The 22,547-nt window shown below is 41.3% G+C and overlaps 1 pseudogene; it reads right to left on the reverse strand.

Moving 5' to 3' along the window:
• Positions 1-16,959: 16,959 nt before the first annotated feature.
• Positions 16,960-21,153, reverse strand: LOC117084943 (annotated as a pseudogene).
• Between the last annotated feature and the right edge of the window lie 1,394 nt (positions 21,154-22,547).

Raw genomic sequence — 22,547 nt, forward strand, 5'->3', positions numbered from 1 at the left:
CCTCAGCCCTTTTTTCATGCCTCAGAGCTTAAGGATTGTCTCTTCTTTTCCATATAAGTTCCCGTAGTATTTTACACATTGCTTTATTAGAGCATTTATTTCACTGTGTCCTAGATAGCTCTTCTGACCCACCTCCCATCCTCTCAGCCTAACTTTTTACTCCAGCAATCAGTTGCATACAGTGAACTGACTGGCCAATTGCGTTGGCTGTACTGTGTATGTCTTACTTCCTGCCCCCAGGGCTTCTCTGCTTCCTCTGCTGTGTGGAACACTTACAGGAACCCGTTTAGCCATTCTCACACATGAATTATCCTGGATGTGTGAAGGGACTAAAACATCCCATGGGGGACCTCTTGACCAAGGAGGGTGGGAGTTGATGGATAAATACTTCTCTGTTACATCCCTCAGTTTAACAATTCTATGGTCCCTTCCACACAGCGCCTCAGAAGTTCTCTTAAAAGGATCCCACCCTGGTTATCTACAACAGTGGCCGACTAGTAACACACTTTTGCATTATCTTTCCTTCATTTCCATCATTTTCTGTTTTGCTCTTCCTAGTACCTCTGTCCTCTCTGGAGTTACTTAACTACAGTCAACCTCTGGAAGTTATTGTCCTATGTTTGCTTCATGGGGAACCCTGGCTAAGTCAGTGATTACCTAAAGTAGCCCTAGAAAGCAGCTCATCAGGATGGGAATCTAGAATTGTATCACAGGGCATTTGGTGACAAGGACCCCATTGTTGGTGGCAATGGCTCTGCTATAAGTAACTTCACAGTTATGAAAACTTTCATGGAGTGGTAGACTGGCTTGAGGTGCAGCTGAGGTACCTGAAACTATGAAAGCCATCTAGTCATAATGACTGTGTCAACTGTTCAGCAGGCAAATAGAAGCATGATATTGGAAGAGATATTGATCCTGGCTACCATGCAGAGCTAGAGTTATAACTATTAATGGAGGCAGTATAGAGTATGTCCTTCCTAGGGGATTCATTGAGGCATCCTTTGGTGCTTCAGTGTCAAGTGATAACCTTAAATGGGCAGCTGTAGCAACCACGGCCTGACAAGGTAAAGCAACTAAAGACTCTGACCCTTTGAGGATGAAGGTCTAGGTCACCTCACCATTCAAACCACGTGAACCTACTGAAGAGCTTGGCCAAATGTGAGAGAAATACAGAATTTGTGGTGGAAGAGAGAGATGATAACTATCAGTTATGGACTTGGAATCAATTACAGGAGCCACATTACTTGTTCCACTAAATCTTTTGCATTTTGTATTTGTGTAATGGCCCCCCACTTCCTTGAAGACTCTGTGATAGATTGGACTCAATGTGGAAACTGTGTGGCTCTGAGTGCTGCAAGGAGTGGACTGTATTTAATATCTCTCGTGTCCTACCTCACATCCTCTTAGGCCATTTTTCAATTCATACATTTTACTCTTTGATAGCACTTTACCTCTGTTGTCCCATGTATCTCTAGATTTCTGTATTAGTGCTTTTCTGACACCTCAGTAATGTGGAACACCTATGAAAATCGGCTAATCTACTCTGACGTATATGCAAACCTGGAAGTTTGAGGGAATTGACGATAGGGACAGGATTCAATGGATAAATACTCCCCTTTTCTGTCCTTTGGGCGGAATATTCTGAAATGCATTCTATATAGTTCCTTAGTGGTCTCAAGTAGGACTCCACTAGGGTCTTCAGTTACCTACAGTACTGATGAGCTTAAAAATACAATCTTAGATTGGCTTACCTTATTTAATTTTTCCAAAGTTCCCAATCCCATTCCTTAGAATCACATTCCAAATTTAATGCACTGCACACAACGCTTTTTAAAGGCTCTGCTTTTGTCGGGGGTAGGAGGGGTATCCAGCCTAAGGCACCTAAGTCCAAGAGGAATATGTGCCTAACATATATATATATTTTATATATATATTTATATATATGATATATAAATATATAATTTTTTCTCAAAAAAATTCTCAAGAAAAATATATTTTTATAAATATATGTTTATACGTATCATATATGTTTATATATAGCATATATATATAGAGAGAGAGCATAAAATGTGCTCTGTGTGTGTGTAGCATATTTTTTGTTAAATCACCATTCCTAGGCCCTACTCATTTTCTGATAATTTCTTATCTTAATTTTACTCTGAAAGAGCAAGACTTATAAAATTGACTATTGTAACTGTTTAGTTTTTACCAACTATCATTTTTCGTGGAAGGAATAGTAAAAAGAGTTACCCTGGAAGCTAGGATGACACATATATGAGGAATATAGGAAGCCAGAAGTCATGAATCTGTGAAAAGTGAGGGGTGTGTGTGCATATTTTATTTTATTTCACAATAGATAACCAGTAATTAAGATATTCTTTTCCATATAATGGGATCTATGAGTAAATTTTTGCCTGATATTTATATATCTAATATGTAATATAAAGGAGAAATAGAAAATGCTGTCAAATGACATTTTACTTTACTACGTATTTGAATTACAATGAAATAATTTATAGCTACATCACTGGCTCCTGAGAGAGCTTTGTGTGTTCTGTAAATTTTTTACTTTGCACTCTTGAAAAATTCGCAGAGAGTGCAAGGTTTAGTAATAATGTATTTTCTTTTGGCAGCCTATCACCTGTAATTTCCATTAAACAGTATTTCTGACTCAATAGTACACTGAAAACCCATGTTTGTAATAATGCCCTAAAGCACCACAGTACCTAGAGTATATCTTTTGAAAAGATAGCTTTGCTGAAATAGAAAACCAAACTGTAAATTGAAGTCTGGGCATTCAGAGAAATGCACATTATGCTAAATACAAATGTATGTTTTTGAATTAGTTTTATGAAAAATGGCAAAAAGATAATATTACTTAGTGATATTATATCATTAATGTCACTAAATATAATTAGTATGCTTTGGTATACATAGCAGAAACACCAAATGTCTTATACGGCCACAATAGACTGGGCATTCCTTTTAGCTGCCTCACCTTGTGCAAGTCACCTCATTGAAATATCTAATACTTATTGAATACTTATTATTTTTTCAGAAACTATATAAAGAATGTTACCCTTACTTTTTACAGCAACCTCAAAGAAAGTCAGATACTCTTAGAATGCTTATTTTTAAAGTTAATGAAACTAAGACCTACAGAGTTAATATCTTGCCCAAGAGCATACAGTTAAGAAGTGGTAGATTTGAACCCAGGGAATTTGATTCTCAAGAGAAGGCACTTATTTACTATGCTACTGCCTTTCTTAGTCTTCACTACTCATTTACAAAATAAAGCTATTGAGAGGGATGTCAGCAAGATGACTGACTAGAGATACCTGGCATTCATTCCCACCACAATAAAGGACCAAGGCAATGAATAAACAGCTAAGATTTTGACTCCAGTGTTGAAGGGAGAGTGCTGGAGTGCAGTGGAGGAGTAGTGATTGGAAGTCTAGGAGGGTAATGTGGAGGTACCTGTTGTCTGCAGCTTCATCTTCTCTGCCTGGATCAGATATACATGTGGAGTCAGGAGAGACTTCACATGTGGGGAAAGGATAAGCAGGAGATCCCCACTGTCCCCCAGCCCCATTGCCACTGCAAACACCTATAGTCCTTAAACAGAAGAATCCCATAGTTCCTGTAAGCCCCGAGTCCATCTTGGAGAGCTGCAGGGAACTCATGCAGCTGTGTTGCACTGGCTTAGGAGTATAAGGTGTATACTTCCCAACCCTACTCACCCACTCTGAGCCAAGCTGCTGCAGCATGGTGCCATCTTGAGACCTGAGCCATCTCTGGAGTGTGTCTTGCTCTGAGGTCAGTAGCCACTGTGTTTTTCTGGCACTGGGCTCCATCTTCATTATGCCAAACCCACAGGGGTGATTGAACCTCACAACCCAGCTGTGGGGAGTCTGGGCTCAGGATTGGCTGTGACTCTGGTCTTGCATGGCAGAGAAACCAACCCCCACCCACGCTTATGGCAGGAGGAATGGTGTTCCAGTCCTTCCCAGGACAAGCCTGCCCTTGAGCCAGCCAAACTGCTGCATGCCTTCCTCCAAGTGGGAGAGCTCTCTGAGCATCTGAGCACCTGATACACCCAGTGGAGTTGGCTGTGTGCCCAGAGTCAGAACCTGAGAAACAGCTCTGCATTCTCACATCCTCCCCTAACCCCACCACAAACACACCCCTGGGCCTTCCCACTGGCCCTGTGCTCCCAATAAGGATCTGAGAAATAGGTGGACACATCCCTAGGCTAGCCAAGCAGCCAAGAGCCTATGCCCCAGACCTGAGAAACAGCCCCATGGGCTGTCCCCAGTGGACATGCCCCTGAGCCAACCAAGCAGCCACTTGTGTGTGATTCTGACCAGTGTAACAGCCCTATGGGTTCAACCATAGCAAGACAGACCCCAAGGTGACTGACCCATTGTGTGCATGCATGTACTCCTGCCCAGAGAAATGGGGTGGTGAGGCCAATCCCAGCAAAGGCACACCACGGTCACCACATATTCTCTCAGCTTAGGCCACTAAGTAAGCGAGAAACTTGCAAACACTACTAGCGTGGATTTCAATTAAAGAAACTACATGGAGGCTACGCTACTGCATCCACCTAAAATGAAGGCCAACACACCCCACCCAACTGACACTCCAAGACCCATTAATGCAAATTGTTCTTTTTCTATGAAACCTACTCCATAAAATTGAAGAAGTAACTTTTCTACAAGATGTGTAGAAATCAACATAGGGACATATCAACCACGAAAAAGCAAGGAAATATGTCACCTCCACAGGAAAACAATAATTCTCCAGTAACAGACTCCAATCGTAAGAAAATACATGAAGTGCCAGAAAAAGATTCAAAATAATAATCTTAAGTAAACTCAATGAGATACAAGATACTACAGACAGACAATTCAACAAAATCAGGAAAACAATTTATGATTTGAATTAGAAATTCAACAGAGATAGATATCATTAAAAACCATACGGAGCTGAATAATTCAATGAATGCCATAAAAAAGAAATACAATCAAGAGTTTCACCAGCAGACTAGAACAAGCAGAAGAAATAATTTCTGAACTTGAAGACAGATCTTTTGAAATAACACAGGCACATAAAAAAAAAAGAAAGAAAAATATATTTGAAAGGATGAAGAAAGCCTATGAAATGTATAGATACCACATTAGGTGAACAAATATTCACATTATGGGTATTCAGGAAGGAGAAGAGTATGGAAATGGTGAGAAAAACATATTTAATAAAATAATACAAGATAAAACTATTAAACCAAGATCTCTTCCTCCCTGATTCTATAAATAAAAACAGCATAGAAGAGAAAAGAGGTTCATAAGTCCTTCACTTTTATGTGGTAGTACATAATAGGGAAGATGAGTATTTAAGCCACTCCTTATTAATAAGCCACTCACTAAGGGAGTCACTTTTTCCCCCTAAGCCCTTCTAGAGTATTATTTGTTGCAGCAGTGTAACACATGAAAATTATTATTGTAGCAGGTGTACACTGGTGGTGGACTAGTGGCTAATCTGAATGCAACTCTCTTAACATTTATTATCCTTAGGGAATGTATCATAGTGTTCTGGAATATTAGAAAGAAATCCCATGCCTCATCTGTACTAACTGCTTTTACTAGCTTGTTTTTATCAAAGCAAAAAATAAGCTTCAGAAGACATGGAATCTTTGGCAAGCAAAACTTCATATCCTTGAATAACTTGCAATAACTATAATAACCTTTTATCTTTATATATGAGAAAAATGATGATTTAGTAAAAATTTATTCTGAATGGTCATCTCATAGTCCACTTGTGCAGAAAACTGAAAAACTGTAAATGAATCTGTTTTCCTTTCATTATATTATACTCTTTGGAACATGACAAGTCATCCTTTTATTTCTTGAGAGGATTATTTTCTTTCAAAAACAATAGAGTAATTTGTCAGTGACTTTTCAAAATGCAGGTTACAAACCTATTAGTGAGTGGATTATAGAATCTTTTAGTAGATTGTATGTAACAGTTAAGTAAATAGAAAATATCAGAATGCATCACATGTATTAAGTGTATATATTGTTTTAATAATTTTATTTTTTATCTAATCACAAAAATTCAAAATCTATTAATTTATGCTGTTTATAGAAAACAAGCTTTAAACACTTGGGTGTTCACAGTATTGTCTTTTGGGTAACATGTTTATATCCAAAAGAATCTCAATAATTAGTGACTAGAGAAGATTTGGAGGCATAGCTCACACCCAAATGTGTCTCTGATGTATCTTAAAAACTAAGGAGAGTAACAATCTTCAATTTAGTTTGATTTGTAAATTGGGAATAAAACAGATAATATAGATAGGTAGGTAGATACATTGAGGTAGATAGATAGATAGATAGATAGATAGATAGATAGATAGACAGAGATGACTTACATCTAGAGATACTAAGATTTTAAAATTATTCATTGGAAGTGGCCCCTTTTCACAGTATGTAGCTCTGTCCCTAAACTGTAAGTTAGGATACTTTGGGTTACAAGTATGATGACATGTGACATCTCATGTGACAGTGTTTGATCTAGAGAATGACAGTCTCATTGTGTCTCTGGCTTTATCTATATATGATTTTCTTGCTCTGCTGTTTTCTTTTATTTATTTTAAATTTTACTTTAAGTTCTGGGATACATGTGCTAAAAGTGCAGGTTTGTTACATAGGTATACACGTGCCATGGTGGCTTGCTGCACCCATCAACCTGTCGTCTAGGTTTTAAGCTCTGCATGCATTAGGTGTTTGTCCTAAAGCTCTCCCTCCCCTTTCCCCTCACCCCCCAACATGCCCTGGTATGTGATGTTCCCCTGCCGGTGTCCATGTGTTCTCATTGTTCAGCTCCCACTTATGAGTGAGAACGTATGGTGTTTGGTTTTCTGTTCTTGTGATAGTTTGCTGAGGATGATGGTTTCCAGCTTCATCTATGTCCCTGCAAAGGACACAAGCTCATTCTTTTTTATGGTTGCATAGTATTCCATGGTGTGTATGTGCCACATTTTCTTTATCCAGTCTATCATTGATGGGCATTTGGGTTTGTTCCAAGTCTCTGTTACAGTATATAGTGCTGCAATAAACATACGTGTGCATGTGTCTTAATAGTAGAATGATTTATAATTCTTTGGGTGTATACTCAGTAATGGAATTGCTGGGTCAAATGATATTTCTGGTTCTAGATCTTTGAGGAATTGCCACACTGTCTTCCATAATGGTTGAACTAATGTACACTCCCAACAACAATGTAAAAGTGTTCCTAGTGAGCCAAGATCGTGCCACTGCACTCCAGCCTGGGCGACAGAGCACAACTCCATCTTAAAAAAAAAAAAAAAAGTGTTCCTATTTCTCCACATCCTCCCCAGCTGTGGATTTCTCCACATCCTCCTGACTTTTTAATGGTGGCCATTCTAATTGGCATGAGATGGTATTTCATTGTGGTTTTGATTTGCATTTCTCTAATGACCAGTGATGATGAGCTTTTTTTCATATGTTGTTGGCTGCATAAATGTCTTCTTTTGAGAAGTGTCTGCTAATATCTTTTGCCCACTTTTGCTGGGGCTTTGTTTTTTCTTATGAATTTGTTTAAGTTTCTTGTCAATTCTGAATACTAGCCCTTTGTCAGATGGATAGATTGCAAAAATTTTCAACCATTCTATAGGTTGCCTGTTTACTCTGATGACAGTTTATTTTGCTGTGCAGAAGCTCATTAGTTTAATTAGATCCCATTTGTCAATTTTGGCTTTTGTTGCCATTACTTTTGGTGTTTAGTCATGAAGTCTTTGCCCATGCCTATGTCCTGAATGGTATTGCCTAGGTTTTCTTCTAGGGTTTTTATGGTTTTAGGTTTTATGTTTAAGTCTTTAATCCATCTTTAGTTAATTTTTGTATAAGATGCAAGGAAGGGGTCCAGTTTCAATTTTCTGTGTATGGCTAGCCAGTTTTCCCAACACCGTTTATTAAATAAGGAATCCTTTCCCCATTGCTTGTTTTTGTCGGGTTTGTCAAGGATTAGATGGTTGTAGATGTGTGGTGTTATTTCTGAGGCCTCTGTTCTGTTCCATTGGTCTATATATCTGTTTTAGTGTCAGTACCATGCTGTTTAGGTTACTGTGGTCTTGTAGTATAATTTGAAGTCAGGTAGCATGATGCCTCCAGCTTTGTTCTTTTTGCTTAGGATTTTCTTGGCTATGTGGGCTCTTTTTTGGTTCTGTATGAAATTTAAAGTAGTTTTTTCTAACTCTGTGAAGAAAGTCAATGGTAGCTTAATGGGGATAGCATTGAATCTGTAAATTACTTTGGGCAGTATGGCCATTTTCGCGATATTGATTCTTCCCATCCATAAGAATGAAATGTTTTTCTGTTTGTTTGTGCCCTTTCTTATTTTCTTGAGCAGTGGTTTATAGTTCTCCTTGAAGAGGCCCTTCACATCCCTTGTAAGTTGTATTCATAGTATTTTATTCTCTTTGTAGCAATCGTGAATGGGAGTTTACTCACGATTTGGCTCTCTGTTTTTCTATTATTGTTGTATAGGAATGCTTGTGATTATTGCACACCGATTTTGTATCCTGAGACTTTGCTGAAGTTACTCATCAGCTTGAGGAGATTTTGGGTTGAGACAGGGTTTTCTAAATATACAATCATGTAATCTGCAAATAGAGACATTTGGCTTCCTCTCCTCCTATTTGAATACCCTTTCTTTCTCTTGCCTGATTGCCCTGGCCAGAATTTCCAATACTATGTTGAATAGGAGTGGTGAGAGAGGGCATCGTTTTATTGTCCTGGTTTTCAAAGGGAATGCTTTCAGCTTTTGACCATTTGATATGATATTAGATGTGGGTTTGTCATAAATAGCTCTTATAATTTTGAGATACATTCCCTCAGTATCCAGTTTACTGAGAGTTTTTAGCGTGAAGGATGCTGAATTTTATCAAAGGCCTTTTCTGCATCTATACCCAGTTTACTGAGTACCCAGTTTACTGAGAGTTTTTAGCATGAAGGATGTTGAATTTTATCAAAGGCCTTTTCTACATCTATTGAGATAATCATGTGGTTTTTGTCATCGGTTCTGTTTATGTAATGGATTACGTTTATTGATTTGCATATGTTGAACCAGGCTTGCATCCTAGGGATGAAGCTGACTCAATTATGGTGGATAAGCTTTTTGACGTACTTCTGGATTCGGTTTGCCAGGATTTTATTGAGGATTTTCTCATCGATGTTCATCAAGGATATTGGCCTGAAATTTTCTTTTTTTGTTATGTCTTTGCCAGGTTTTGGTATCAGGGTGATGCTGGCCTCATAAAATGAATTAGGGAAGAGTCCCTCTTTTTCTATTGTTTGGAATAATTTCAGAAGGAATGGTAGAAGCTCCTGTTTGTACCTCTGGTAGAATTTGGCTGTGAATCCGTCCGGTCCTGGACTTTTTTTGGTTGGTAGGTTATTAATTACTACCTCAATTTCGGAACTTGTTATTGGTCTACTGAGGGATTCAACTTCTTCCTGGTTTATTCCTGGGAGGGTGTATGTGTCCAGGAATTTATCCATTTCTTCTAGATTTTGTAGTTTATTTGCATAGAGGTGTTTATAGTATTCTCTGATGTTCGTTTGTATTTCTGTGGGATCAGTGGTGATATCCCCTTTATCATTTTTTATTGTGTCTATTTGATTATTCTCTCTTTTCTTCTTTATTAGTCTGGCTAGCAGTCTATCTATTTTGTTAATCTTTTCAGAAAACCCAGCTCCTGGATTCATTGATTTTTTTGAAGGTTTTTTCGTGCCTCTATCTCATTCAGTTCTGCTCTGATCTTAGTTATTTCTTGTCTTCTGCTAGCCTTTGAATTTGTTTGCTCTAGATTCTCTAGTTCTTTTAATTGTGATGGTAGAGTGTCGATTTTAGATCCTTCCCGCTTTCTCTTGTGGGCATTTAGTGCTATAAATTTCCCTCTAAGCACTGCTTTAGTTGTGAATCCCAGAGATTCTGGTACATTGTGTCTTTGTTCTCTCTGGTTTCAAAGAACTTATTCTGCCTTCATTTCGTTATTTAACCAGTAGTCATTCAGGAGCAGGTTGTTCAGTTACCATGGAATTGTGTGGTTTTGAATGAGTTTCTTAATCCTGAGCTCTAATTTGATTACACTGTGGTCTGAGAGACTGTTTGTTATGATTTCTGTTCTTTTGCATTTGCTGAGGATTGTTTTATTTCCAGTTATGTGGTCTATTTTAGAATAAGTGCAATGTGGTGCTGAAAAGAATGTATATTCTGTTGATTTGGGATAGAGAGTTCTGTAGATGTCTATTATTTCTGCTTGGTCCAGAACTGAGTTTAAATTCTTAATATCCTTGCTAATTTTCTGTCTTGCTGATCTGTCTAATATTGACAGTGGAGTGTTAAAGTCTCTTTGTAGGTATCTAAGAACTTGCTTTATGAATCTGGGTGCTCCTGTATTGAGTGCACATATATTTAGGATAGATAGCTCTCCTTGTTGAACTGATCCCTTTACCATCATGTAATGCCCTTTTTTGTCTCCCTTAATCTTTGTTGGTTTAAAGTCTGTTTTATCAGAGACTAGGATTGCAATCCCTGCTTTGTTTTGCTTTCCATTTGCTTGGTAAATATTCCTCCATTCCTTAGTTTTGAGCCTATGTGTGTCTTTGCATATGAGATGGGTCTCCTGAATACAGCACACCAGTGGGTCTTGACTCTCTCCAATTTGCTAGTCTGTGTTTTTTAATTGGAGCGTTTAGCCCATTTACCTTTAAGGTTAATATTGTTATGTGTGAATTTGATCCTGTCATCATGATGCTAGCTGGTTATTTTGCCCGTTAATTGATGCAGTTTCTTCATAGTGTTGATGGTCTTTACAATTTGGTATGTTTTTGAGTGGCTGATACTCGTATTTCTTTTCCATATTCAGTGCTTCCTTCAGGAGCTCTTGTAAGGCAGGCCTGGTGGTGACAAAAATCTCAGCATTTGCTTGTCTATAAAAGATTTTATTTGTCCTTTGCTTATGAAGCTTAGTTTGGCCAGATATGAAATTCTGGGTTGAACATTCTTTTAAATATGTTGACTATTGGCCCCCACTCTCTTCTGGCTTGTAGGGATTCTGCAGAGAGATCCAGTGTTAGTCTGATGGGCTTCCCTTTGTGGGTAACCTGACCTTTCTCTCTAGCTTTCCTTAACATTTTTTCCTTCACTTCAACCTTGGTGGATCTGATGATTATGTGTCTTTGGGTTGCTTTTCTTGAGGAGTATCTTTGTGGTTTTCTCTGTATTTCCTGAATTTGAACTTCGGCCTGTGTTGCTAGGCTGGGGAAGTTAATGTTCAGAAGAGTGTTTCCCAGCTTGGTTGGAAATATTCTGAAGATACAAGATAATGTTCTGAAGAGTGTTTTCCAACTTGATTCCATTCTCCCCATTACTTTCAGGTACACCAATCAAACATAGGTTTGGTCTTTTCACATAGTCCCATATTTCTTGGAGGGTTGGTTTGTTCCTTCTCATTCTTTGTTCTTTAATATTGTCTTCACGCTTTATTTCATTAAGTTGATATTCAATCTCCGATAGCCTTTCTTCTGCTTGATCAATTTGGCTATTGTTACTTGTGTATGCTTCACGAACTTCTCGTGCTGTGTTTCTCAGCTCCATCTGGTCATTTATGTTCTTCTCTAAACTGGTTATTCTAGTTAGCAATTCCTCTAATATTTTTCCAAGGTTCTTAGCCTCCTTGCATTGGGTTAGAACACGCTCCTTTAGCTCAGAGGAGTTTGTTATTACCCACCTTCTGAACCCTACTTCTGTCAGTTCATCAAACTCATTCTCCGTCCAGTTTTGTTCCCTTGCTGGTGAGGAGTTGTGATCCTTTGGAGAAGAGACGTTCTAGTTTTTGCAATTTTCAGCCTTTTCTGCTGGTTTTTCCTCATCTTTGTGGATTTATCTACCTTTGGTCTTTGATGTTGGTGACCCACAGATGGGGTTTCTGTGTGGACGTCCTTTTTGTTGATGTTGATGTTATTTCTTTCCATTTGTTAGTTTTCCTTCTAACAGGCCCCTCTGCTGCAGGTCTGCTGGAGTTTGCTGGTGGCCTACTTCTAGTCCCTGTTTGTCTGGGTATCACCAGTGGAGGCTGCAGAACAGCCAAGATTGCTGCCTGTTTTTTCCTCTGGAAACTTCTTCCCAGAGGTGCACCTGCCAGATGCCAGTCGGAGCTCTCTTGTATGAGGTTTCTGCTGAGCCTTGCTGGGAGGTGTCTGCCTGTCAGGAGGCATGGGGGTTAGGGACCCACTTGAGAAGGCAGTCTTTCCCTTAGCAGAGCTTGAGCACTGTGCTGGGAGATCCACTGCTCTCTTCAGAGCCAGCAGCCAGGAACATTTAAGTCTGTTGAGGCTGTGCCCACAAGGGCCCCTTCCCCCAGGTGCTCTGTCCCAGGGAGATGGGAGTTTGATCTATACGTTCCTGACTGGGGCTGCTGCCTTTCTTTCAGAGATGCCCTACCCGGAAAGGAGAACTCTAGAGAGGCAGTCTGGCTACAGCAGCTTTGCCAAGCTGCCATGGGTTCCGTTCAGTTTGAACATCCCTGTGGCTTTGTTTACACTGTGAGGGGAAAACCGCCTATTCAAGCCTCAGTAATGGCAGACGCCCCTCCCTCCACCAAGCTCCAGCGTCCCAGGTGGACTTCAGACTGCTGTGCTGGCAGCGAGAATTTCAAGCCAGCGGATCTTAGCTTGCTGGGCTCCATGGGAGTGGGATCTGCTGAGCTAGACCACTTGGTTCCCTGGCTTCAGTCCCCTTTCCAGGGGAGTGAATAGTTCTTTCTCACTGGTGTTCCAGGTGATGCTGGGATATGAAAACAAATTCCTGTGGCTAGCTCAGTGTCTGCCTAAACAGCTACCCAGTTTTGTGCTTGAAAACCAGGGCCCTGGCAGTGTAGGCACCCAAGGGAATCTTTTGGTCTGTGAGTTGTGAAGACCATGGGAAAGTGTCGTGTCCGGGCTGGAATGCAGTGTTCCTCATGGCACAGTCCCTCACAGCTTCCCTTGGGTAGGTGAGGGAGCTGCCCAACCCCTTGTCCTTCCGGGATAGGTGACGCCCCACCTTGCTTCTAATCACCCTCTGTGAGCTGCACCCACTGTCTAACCAGTCCCAGTGAGATGAGCCAGGTAGGTCAGTTGGAAATACAGAAATCACCCGCCTTCTGCGTGGATCTCGCTGGGAGCTGCAATTGTTCCTATTCGGCCATCTTGCCTAAAATATTTTTAAATTGCCTTATATTTTTTGTCTCAGAAGGAGACTTTTGTCTCAGAAATCTCAGAAGGAGACTTCTTGAGAGTCCTTCAGGTATATTTTGCATGTTAAAGATGTTTAACTAGTAATTATAAATTGGGTTCAGTAGAGTAAATGACATTGAGTGGGTATCATAACTCAAAAGCAGTTGTGTGCAAGTTATGATAATTCCTTTTTCTTTTATTCCTCCTTAACTATAGAGAATTAAGTTTCATATCTTGAATAGCACATATTTTATCCAGAAATGAAAATATGCCTCTGTTCTGTAAATATGTTTTTACCAAGTTTTCAAAAATCACATCATAGCCTAACTCTAACCCAGACTTACATGGGGATAGGAAAATTGAGTGCTTTGGAATGACCTTTTTCTGTCATTCTTTAGGTTTATGGTGTCATATCAAATATTCTTGTAGAAATTCATGATAGCTTCTATTTTTTTAGGGACTAAAAGTTTTTAATGATCATTTCATCTTCCTTTTTTTTTGTTCTTTTACAGATATTTTAATTTACTTCTCTGTTTTATTTAATTTAAATAATCTTAAGCTCTTCAGTTCAGATTTTCTAAAAACTTCCCCCAAACCAGACACAAATATGAATATTAATTGTAATTATTTATTGACTATTAAACGACTTGAAAACAATCTTGAAAATTGCTTATAAAAATCACACATCTGTTTACAAAGGTAAGCTATGATGAAGAAATATTTACCAAAAAGAGCACTCTTAAATTTATTTTAAACATGCATCAAATAAATGTTAGAGAGATATATATATATTTTTTATACATGTGCATTTATTTAATATGTATACACAGGAGCCTTCAGAATGATGACCCAACCTCCCAATGAGGCAAGGAATCTTATATACCATCTTAAAGTAGTATAGAAAGGATGTTGGCTCAGAGCGTGGCTGAAAACAGGTAATGTTAGATATATTTTATGCAAGATAATGTACTACAAATGCTTAGTATAGACTAGGTACTGTGTAAACAATAGTATTTTATATCTATTGAGCACTTACTATTGCCAAGTACTTTGTATGCATTTTCTCACTTAATTTTTTGGAACAATCTTATAAGGTGAGTATTTTCATTATCCCTATTTTATAAATGAGGAAACTGAGACTCAGAGAAGTTATGTGACTTGCCAAAGTTCAGAGAGCTGATAAATGACAGCTGAGACTCTAGCACAGGAAGCTGTACTAGAGTTCATTCTCATGACTATTACTTATAACATCTTCCCTCCTTCCCTTGATTGTCCAAAAATTATAAATAAAATATTATGTATGATGTTTACAATTTGTCTGAAATTTATTTCTTGGGAACTGACCATGTTCACTGTGAAAAAAATTTTAAATACCAAGGTCTCTAGCGTTTGTAAAACTTCATTATAATACATAAGAGGGACCCACACATTTCAACTGCCTGTAATGTGGGGACATGTGATTATGAAGTAAATGAGATAACCTGACTAGGTTTCACCACAGGTGTCAACAGCCCTACTGGGCCACCAGATTCTATCCCTTTCCTAGCTCTTTCTGGCATCATATGCTAACAGTTTGTTTCAATTTAATGATTAGGGCTAGGCTTTTGGGTCTTGTGGCTGCTGGCACATCTAAACAGTGTCAGTGGCTCCAACAATCGCCCAGTTAGTTGGCATCCTTTCATGGACTTGATCCAGAAAGATTGGCCACGAGAATCCTGGAGACATGGTAACCACCTCCTGCCTCTGTTTTCCCAGATGGGAACATGTATGCAAATATGTATATCCTCATGCGGAAACCCACAGGCCAGTGTGCACATATTCACACAGGTACACAGCCATAGAGCTGACATAGATACACATAAATATGTATGTGCACATACAGACAGGCATGCATAGATATGTCTTTGCACATAAACACATATCCTAAGACATACAGATACACACACACGTAACTGTAGATGAAACCACATACTCTCTAATGCAAAGGTGACCACCTGTATGTGCACATACATATTTATGATGTGTATATATGTGAGGATGCGTATCTATGTGTAAATGCACTCATGTTTGTGCATGTTTAGTGTGTATTTGTATCTGGGCACACATGAGTGCATATGTGAAAATCTGTGTCCGTGTGTATGCTTGCTATCTATGTATCTGTGTCTTTATATGTGTAACTGAGCGTATTTCTACATGTAGGGATATCTTTGTATTCATGTTTGAGGATCTGCATGAATGTGTCCTTTCTTTTTGCCAGGTTTCTCTTCCCCATTCCTTTTAAATCTCTTACCACTTAAATGTTTGTTCCCCATCTCTGTGCCTCCTCTATTCGTTCTGTCACCAAACAAGCTTCTAAGCACCAGTCTCCCTCTGCCATCAGATTCTAAGCACCTGTCTCCCTCTGCCATCAGATTGGCTGCTTTAGGTGCACAGTTCTCTTCTCACCCTGTATTTGGTATTTGCTTTCTTCCCCTGCCTTTCTACCTCAGGCTTCTTCTTCTTCTTCTTTTTTTTTTTTTTTTTGAGACAGAGTCTCGCTCTGTCGCCCAGGCTGGAGTGCAGTGGCGGCGATCTCAGCTCACTGCAAGCTCCGCCTCCCGGGTTCACGCCATTCTCCTGCCTCAGGCTCCCGAGTAGCTGGGACTACAGGCGCCCGCCACCTCGCCCGGCTAGTTTTTCATATTTTTTTTAGTAGAGACGGGGTTTCACCGTGTTAGCCAGGATGGTCTCGATCTCCTGACCTCGTGATCCGCCTGTCTGGGCCTCCCAAAGTGCTGGGATTACAGGCTTGAGCCACCGCGCCCGGCCCTACCTCAGGCTTCTTCTGCATGTTTTTGCCACAGTCTTATTGCTTGCTGACTTGGAGGCTGGGGCTGGTCTGCACTTAGCTTAAGTGCAAAAAAAAAAAAAAAAAAAAAAAATCCTAAACCCAAAAGGGGCCAGCAAATAATTATAGAAGAATATTATGAGCTCAGCGGCTTCCCAGACCTTCATCTTCTCTCTGCCCTTGTTTCTTAGTCGCTCATCAGACTCCTGAAGAGGCAGGAGCAGGAGCTTCAGTGTCCTCATAGCTTTGTGAGGCAAAAATCTAAGTCCAGTTCTGTCCTCTGCCCCTCACCCACCACTGGCTATAAATGCCCTGTCTGTAGGTGGGGGATTCTGCATTGACTAGACTTGGGATTTTTTTCGAACTGGCTGTTTTTCTCCGTGGTACCCCCACTCTTCCACTGCTAACAGCATACACTCTGCAAGGGAAACCTGAGAAATGATTGTGAGTTCTCCTCAGAAAATAAGCATATCTTCCCACCCACAGCTACTTCAAGTGCCCATCAAACAAGAACCAGAATTATAAATAGTTACAACTTTACAATAATTGGCAACACATATACTATAGTATTTACAGCACCATAAATGCATCTGTTTCTCTGGTTAAGCAATCCCTGAGACAAAATAGTGTTCTGTGTTTGCCAAGGGAGACAGGGCCAATGCTCAGAACATGCAGGATATAGGGGCAGGAGGTGGCATGTTGTGGGGTCTCTGGTCAATCTGCAGGGCCCAGTTCCTCCGCGAACAGTGGGCTGTAGTGAGAAGCTTGCTAAGGAAGGCATATCGACTAGAGTTAGACTCTCCCCATTCTTAGCCCTGTAGTCCTTTGGCCTCAGTCACAGGTGCTCGGAGTCCTTTCAGGGTGGACAAATGTTTCAATGTCCTTGGCCCGTCCTGATTCTACCTGGGGACCCAGGCTGCTCTGGCAGTGAGCTATCTGCTTTCTTAGGCAAAGCACCAGCAGCATCAGCTTTTTCTTGCCTTTGTAGATCTGTTTGAGGTTGTTGATGAACTGAGCAAATTGCAGGTGGTCATCCTGGGGCAGCAGGAAGGTCTCCAGAGCCTTGCTTAGAAATTCAATGAACTTTGCATGGTGGCGAGAGCTGATGTGTATTAGGCATGAGTTTGTAGTGTTGATATAAGTATTGATGGTGTCATCAGTATCATTGGCAACTCGCACAATGGAGCTTTGTCAATGGACATGAACTTTCCAGAGCTACAGCGGCCTGGAGTGCCAGCCAGGCCAGGTGCAGTCACTGTGCAGTGTCGCACACAGGATGTCTGGAAGCACTGTGGCACAGTGCACACTCTTCATCACGAGGGGCATGAGAGCTGCCAGCTCATTCTTGCCTAGTGAGTGGCTGAGGGCACAGGCCCAGAGCACATCATTGATGGCTGTGTGGGTATCCTGGTTGTAGGCCAGGTTAAGATGGGTCATGGCCAGTGAGGCCAGCTTGAAGGCATGGAGCGGGTAGCCACGGAGCCCTGTGTAGTGGGCGATGGTGAACAGCTATGAATGGCTCATGCCACCAGCGTCAGCATCAGTGGCAATCTGGTAGGCTGCCTCAAAGGCAATGGGGTCTTCCTCACAGAGCGTAAGGGCTGACAGGGGCACAGGTCTGTGGATGCTTCATAGCACACTGCAAGGCCAGTGTGTGAACACAGCTAGTCAGTTCCTCCTGCTGTGGATAGTCAAGACTGAGGCGTAGAATAGTGGTGTGGGATACGGCTGTGGCAGCTACAATACTAGTAGCCTCAGTAGAAGTGAAGAGTGTGTACCAGCTCTGCAAGATGCTCACCAGGGCCCACACACCTGTCAGGGAGAGCCTGAGCTCAGCTGTGCCATCTGGGTCCTGATTCAGGTCTGCCCAGATTACCATTTGGGGTTTGAACTTGGCCTGCATAGATGAGTTCTCCCTCCTCCTCAGCAACTTTGAGATGATCTGAGGCAAACCAGGGAAAGGGGAGCATCCCAGATGGCCAGACCCTGTTTGGGGTCTCTTGCTAACCCTTCCTTCCCTGGTTAGAAGGTTGAAGGTTTCTGCAGGTGCTTTCAGCCTCTCACAAGGATGGAGCAGTAGAGTCTGTGGTTTGCTTGCCCACAGGCCAGGGTTGGAGATCTGCCAGGGGTTCTAGCTGAAGTGAGACCTCTCAGGGTAGCGTCTTGTGCTGGGGCTTTGGGCTTTAGAAAGGGTCCTGAGCCTCCAAGTTGTCTGGGGTTGCTCACAAGCATGGACAGGGATGGGGAGGAAACTACCTGGCCCACTACCTCCCAAGGGAGCACTTGAGTATTGGCAGCTGAAAATTCACTGTCTTAGATACATCTCTGATGAGAGGGTTAAAGTTCTGCTGACATCAGGATATGGTTCACGCAGTGAGAACAGGGCTTGAGCTGGCTAAACAGAGGCCATCATCTCCCACCAGCAGCCACATCCTTTCTTAGGACATCAAGAATAGGAATATGGGCCGGGCGCGGTGGCTCAAGCCTGTAATCCCAGCACTTTGGGAGGCCGAGACGGGCGGATCACGAGGTCAGGAGATCGAGACCATCCTGGCTAACACGGTGAAACCGTCTCTACTAAAAAAATACAAAAATTAGCCGGGCGAGATGGCGGGCGCCTGTAGTCCCAGCTACTCGGGAGGCTGAGGCGAGAGAATGGCGTAAACCGGGAGGCGGAGCTTGCAGTGAGCTGAGATCCGGCCACTGCACTCCAGCCTGGGCGACAGAGCGAGACTCCGTCTCAAAAAAAAAAAAAAAAAAAAAAAAAAAAAAAAAAGAATAGGAATATGAAAGCTCAGAGGATTCATTGTCCCATCCCAAGGGTAGGGCCTAGAAATTCCTTTCCCCTGGGGATAGACAGAAGTGGGAGAATCACCCACTTCTGTAGCACAGGTCACCAACCACCATACCATCTCCTGGCATCTCCAGTTAAGGATTGATAAGGTCATCTGCATCACCTGTAACCCAAGTCCCAGGGCCATGGGAGCAGGGTGCTCTCAGTACTACTGACAGTGGGAGTAGCAATCTTGTATGCATTTGGGCCAGTTTGAAGATAAGGAAAGAAGAATGAATGTGCTTTTCTTCTGTATTGCTTCCAGAATTGTTCAGAGTCTCAGTGTCTCTTTTGGCAGCAGTCAGCATGGCAGAGGCCAGTTCACACTGCTGTGATACCACATGGTGAGGGTAGGATGTGTCACCTACAGAAGCTGAGTTTTCTCTGTTTCTTTTTTTTTTTGAGATGGAGTTTTGCTCTTGTTGCCCAGGTTGAAGTGCAGTGGTGTGATCTCAGCTCACTGCAGCCTCCGCCTCCTGGGTTCAAGCGATTCTCCTGCCTCAGTCTCCCAAGTAACTGGGATTACAGACATCTGCCACCGTACCTGGCTAAATTTTTTTTTTTTTTTTTTGTATTTTTAGTAGAGATGGGGTTTCTCCATGTTGGCCAGGTTGGTCTTGAACTCCTGGCCTCCGATGATCCACCCATCTCAGCCTCTCAAAGTGCTGGGATTACAGGTGTGAGCCACTGTACCCGGCCAGAAGCTGAGTTTTCTAAAACAGGTAACCTCATGGCATGTAGGGCTAATTTATAGGACAGATCTGGATCATGAGGCAGCAGAGCTGAGAACAAATACTTGGCAAAGGTCTGCATGGGAACACTCTTTTAGTGGATGACTTCTCCCAGACTGCTCAAAGGGCCCCCTTCCAGCAGTAAGATACGCTGTTTGCAGTGTTTGCACTAGCTCATCGTCAACCTGCAGCTCTTGGAGTTGGCTTAGGAGCTGCTCTTCATTACGGGACATCTTCTCCTGTGCGTAGAGGTCTTCAGACATTATCGTCTGTTGACCCAGGTTCATCAATGCAACTTTCAGGGTCAATGACGGGTAGGACTTACTAGTGTTTGGGGAGCCTACAGCCACAGGAACATGTTGGTACACAGGAGTTCTGCTTTCATTCATATCTGACATCTCCAGATAGCCGTCATCATTCATGCGGCAGGCCTCAGTCAAAGTGAGAAACAGGCAGCCAATGGGATCGGGGGTAGCCTACCTGGTCCTCCAGGTTTGTAATGGTTGTGGTTCCTCTCTGCAACAATTCTTTCTTCTGATGCTTGTAGATTTCCAGTTGCTGCTGTTGCTGCAGCTTCAGAGTATTAATAATGGTCACTGTGAGTCTGAGGGCCTCTTTTGGATAACCATGGGAATGTCGGGCATCAACCCGAGCACAGGCTGTAGGCACATGCTCAAGCCACAGTGACTGGCTTGGGGAATTAAGAGTAGTCTTTCACTTTCGTGCTGGCAGGCGGGAGCTGTGTAAACATCACTGCTGATTATTTGCTGTAGGTGGCTGTCCTGTCAGTGTAATTCATGACCCTCAATGGCTCTTGTGAATATCGTACGTCTAGGTCTAGATAAGGAGTCTGGGCTGCAAATGGCATTCTGGGGAAGTGCATTGGTGATGTTGGGCAGCTCACGTCCATAGTTTCCATCCTCCAGGGGACAGACATCCAGGTCGCTCCACTTCTGCAGCTGCTGCAGCCAGCAGTATTTCTCCTCCAGTTTGCAGTGTGGATTTAAAATTATGCACACCCATAAAGCCCCCAGCTCATTCCAGAGTTGCCTGACCTTGCCTGTCAGGCTTGTTCCTTGCTGACTCCAGAGTGTGTCGTGGATCAGCCATAAACTGCTCAGTTATTGGTATCAGTATCCTTGCTCCACTGGAATCTCTCGCCCACAGTATTTCTTGAACCTTGGCAAATATTGAGTTGAGTTGCTTTCCAGAGTCATAGTAAGCCCCCTGGGAGAGAAATAACTTCACTTGCTCTTTCACCTCTTCTTCATCCAAATGCCAACAGTTCTCATTGTCAATGCTGGCCCCAGCTGTGGGGTCAGGAGCGCTGTTCACTTGGTTGATTTCTGAGTTGGAGGATAGAATCTCATCTGCCTGTTTCTGTGCAGTAGGAAGAACTTCAGTGTGGTGGTGTGACGTGATTAAATATCCAATGAAATTTTGTAGCTGGTCCCTATTCATCTGGAAAAAGGGTTTCAGAGATAGGAAGACACAAGTTTTCTCTTCTTAAAAATTAGGAAATAAACAAAAAGTATATTTTCTTTTATTAAAAACTGAGTTTAAAATAATTATGATACTCGTAAATACTTATATTTTCCCTTATAGTCTTTACATATTTAAATACTTTGACAGCTTTTTATTTTTATCATCATTACACATGGTGAACTGGTTCACTTGAATAGAAGAAGGGGAAAAAGTTGCTGTTCTGGAGAACATCTTTCCACTTCTGCATAACCCACATTTAACTTCTAAAACATTAATTACATTTGCAGTGAGGCAAACAGAAAGTGTTAGAAGGGCAGTCAAACCTCATGTATTAGGGATAAGCTGGTGGCCTTTGAGAGTACAGAGAATTATGCTGTCCATTGCATATTATTTTTCATTACTGTCTTTGAAGCAGCGCTAACAATGCAGAGCAGCTGATTCTGCCTCCTTTAAACTTTCCCTCTTTCCCCCTTCCAATTGACCCTATGCCTCAGGTCACAAAATTTTTCACTGCCTATTATTGCAAAAACATTTTCACTGGCAATTCCAATGGTGAAGTCCAATGGCAGTGGTTCTCAATTGCACCTCTTAAAACTTATAACAGCACGGTTGTCATGTGCTTATAGCTGAGGAAATAGTGGAATTCTAAATAGTTATCCAACAGTTTGTTCCCGATCCATAATTATGTATACCAAAATAAATCTATCTCAATTTAATGTGGGGTGATACATAGCTTTACATATATAGTTGAAGTCTTTGTGAAAGCATGCAAATACATGTATGACTTTAACTTTGACAGTTATCCCAGCTGAGCACTATCAATTTGCTAAAATTATTTAAAAATACTTATCATTTAAATCTTGAATGTTGAACTCTTATCATCAGTATTTCCTGAAATGGCATTTAGAACCATTTGATCATGGTGTTTTTCTAGGACATTGTTTCTTCTGCTTTTTGCCACTAGATGGAAGAAGCAGGTTAACAAAATGATATTTTTGGTGCTTCATTCAACTCTACCAAGAAACACCACATAACTGTGTTTAAAATACTGACAACCTCAGCATGCTTTTATTTATCTATTTTTACTGCATTATTCTTTTTGCATGAATACTGGATCTAAGAACTGTATTTTTGTAGAGATTAATTTTCTTTTTGTTATTTTGATTACTGGAAATTTCAAAAGTAACCAAGAAAGAAAACAATTGCCAGCTGGAAAAGGAAAGCTAAGAATTACATAAAAATATCCACAATAGTATGCCACAAAGTAATTCTTAGCATGCATTATTGCCAAGGAAGCACACATTATTGCCCTTGTTGAAGACAGTAGACTAGGTGCTGTGAAACACACGAGAAATGACTCGGGTACAGCT

Source organism: Trachypithecus francoisi, unplaced genomic scaffold (assembly GCF_009764315.1).
Source record: "Trachypithecus francoisi isolate TF-2019V2 unplaced genomic scaffold, Tfra_2.0 Lachesis_group1, whole genome shotgun sequence".
Lineage (NCBI taxonomy): Eukaryota > Metazoa > Chordata > Mammalia > Primates > Cercopithecidae > Trachypithecus > Trachypithecus francoisi.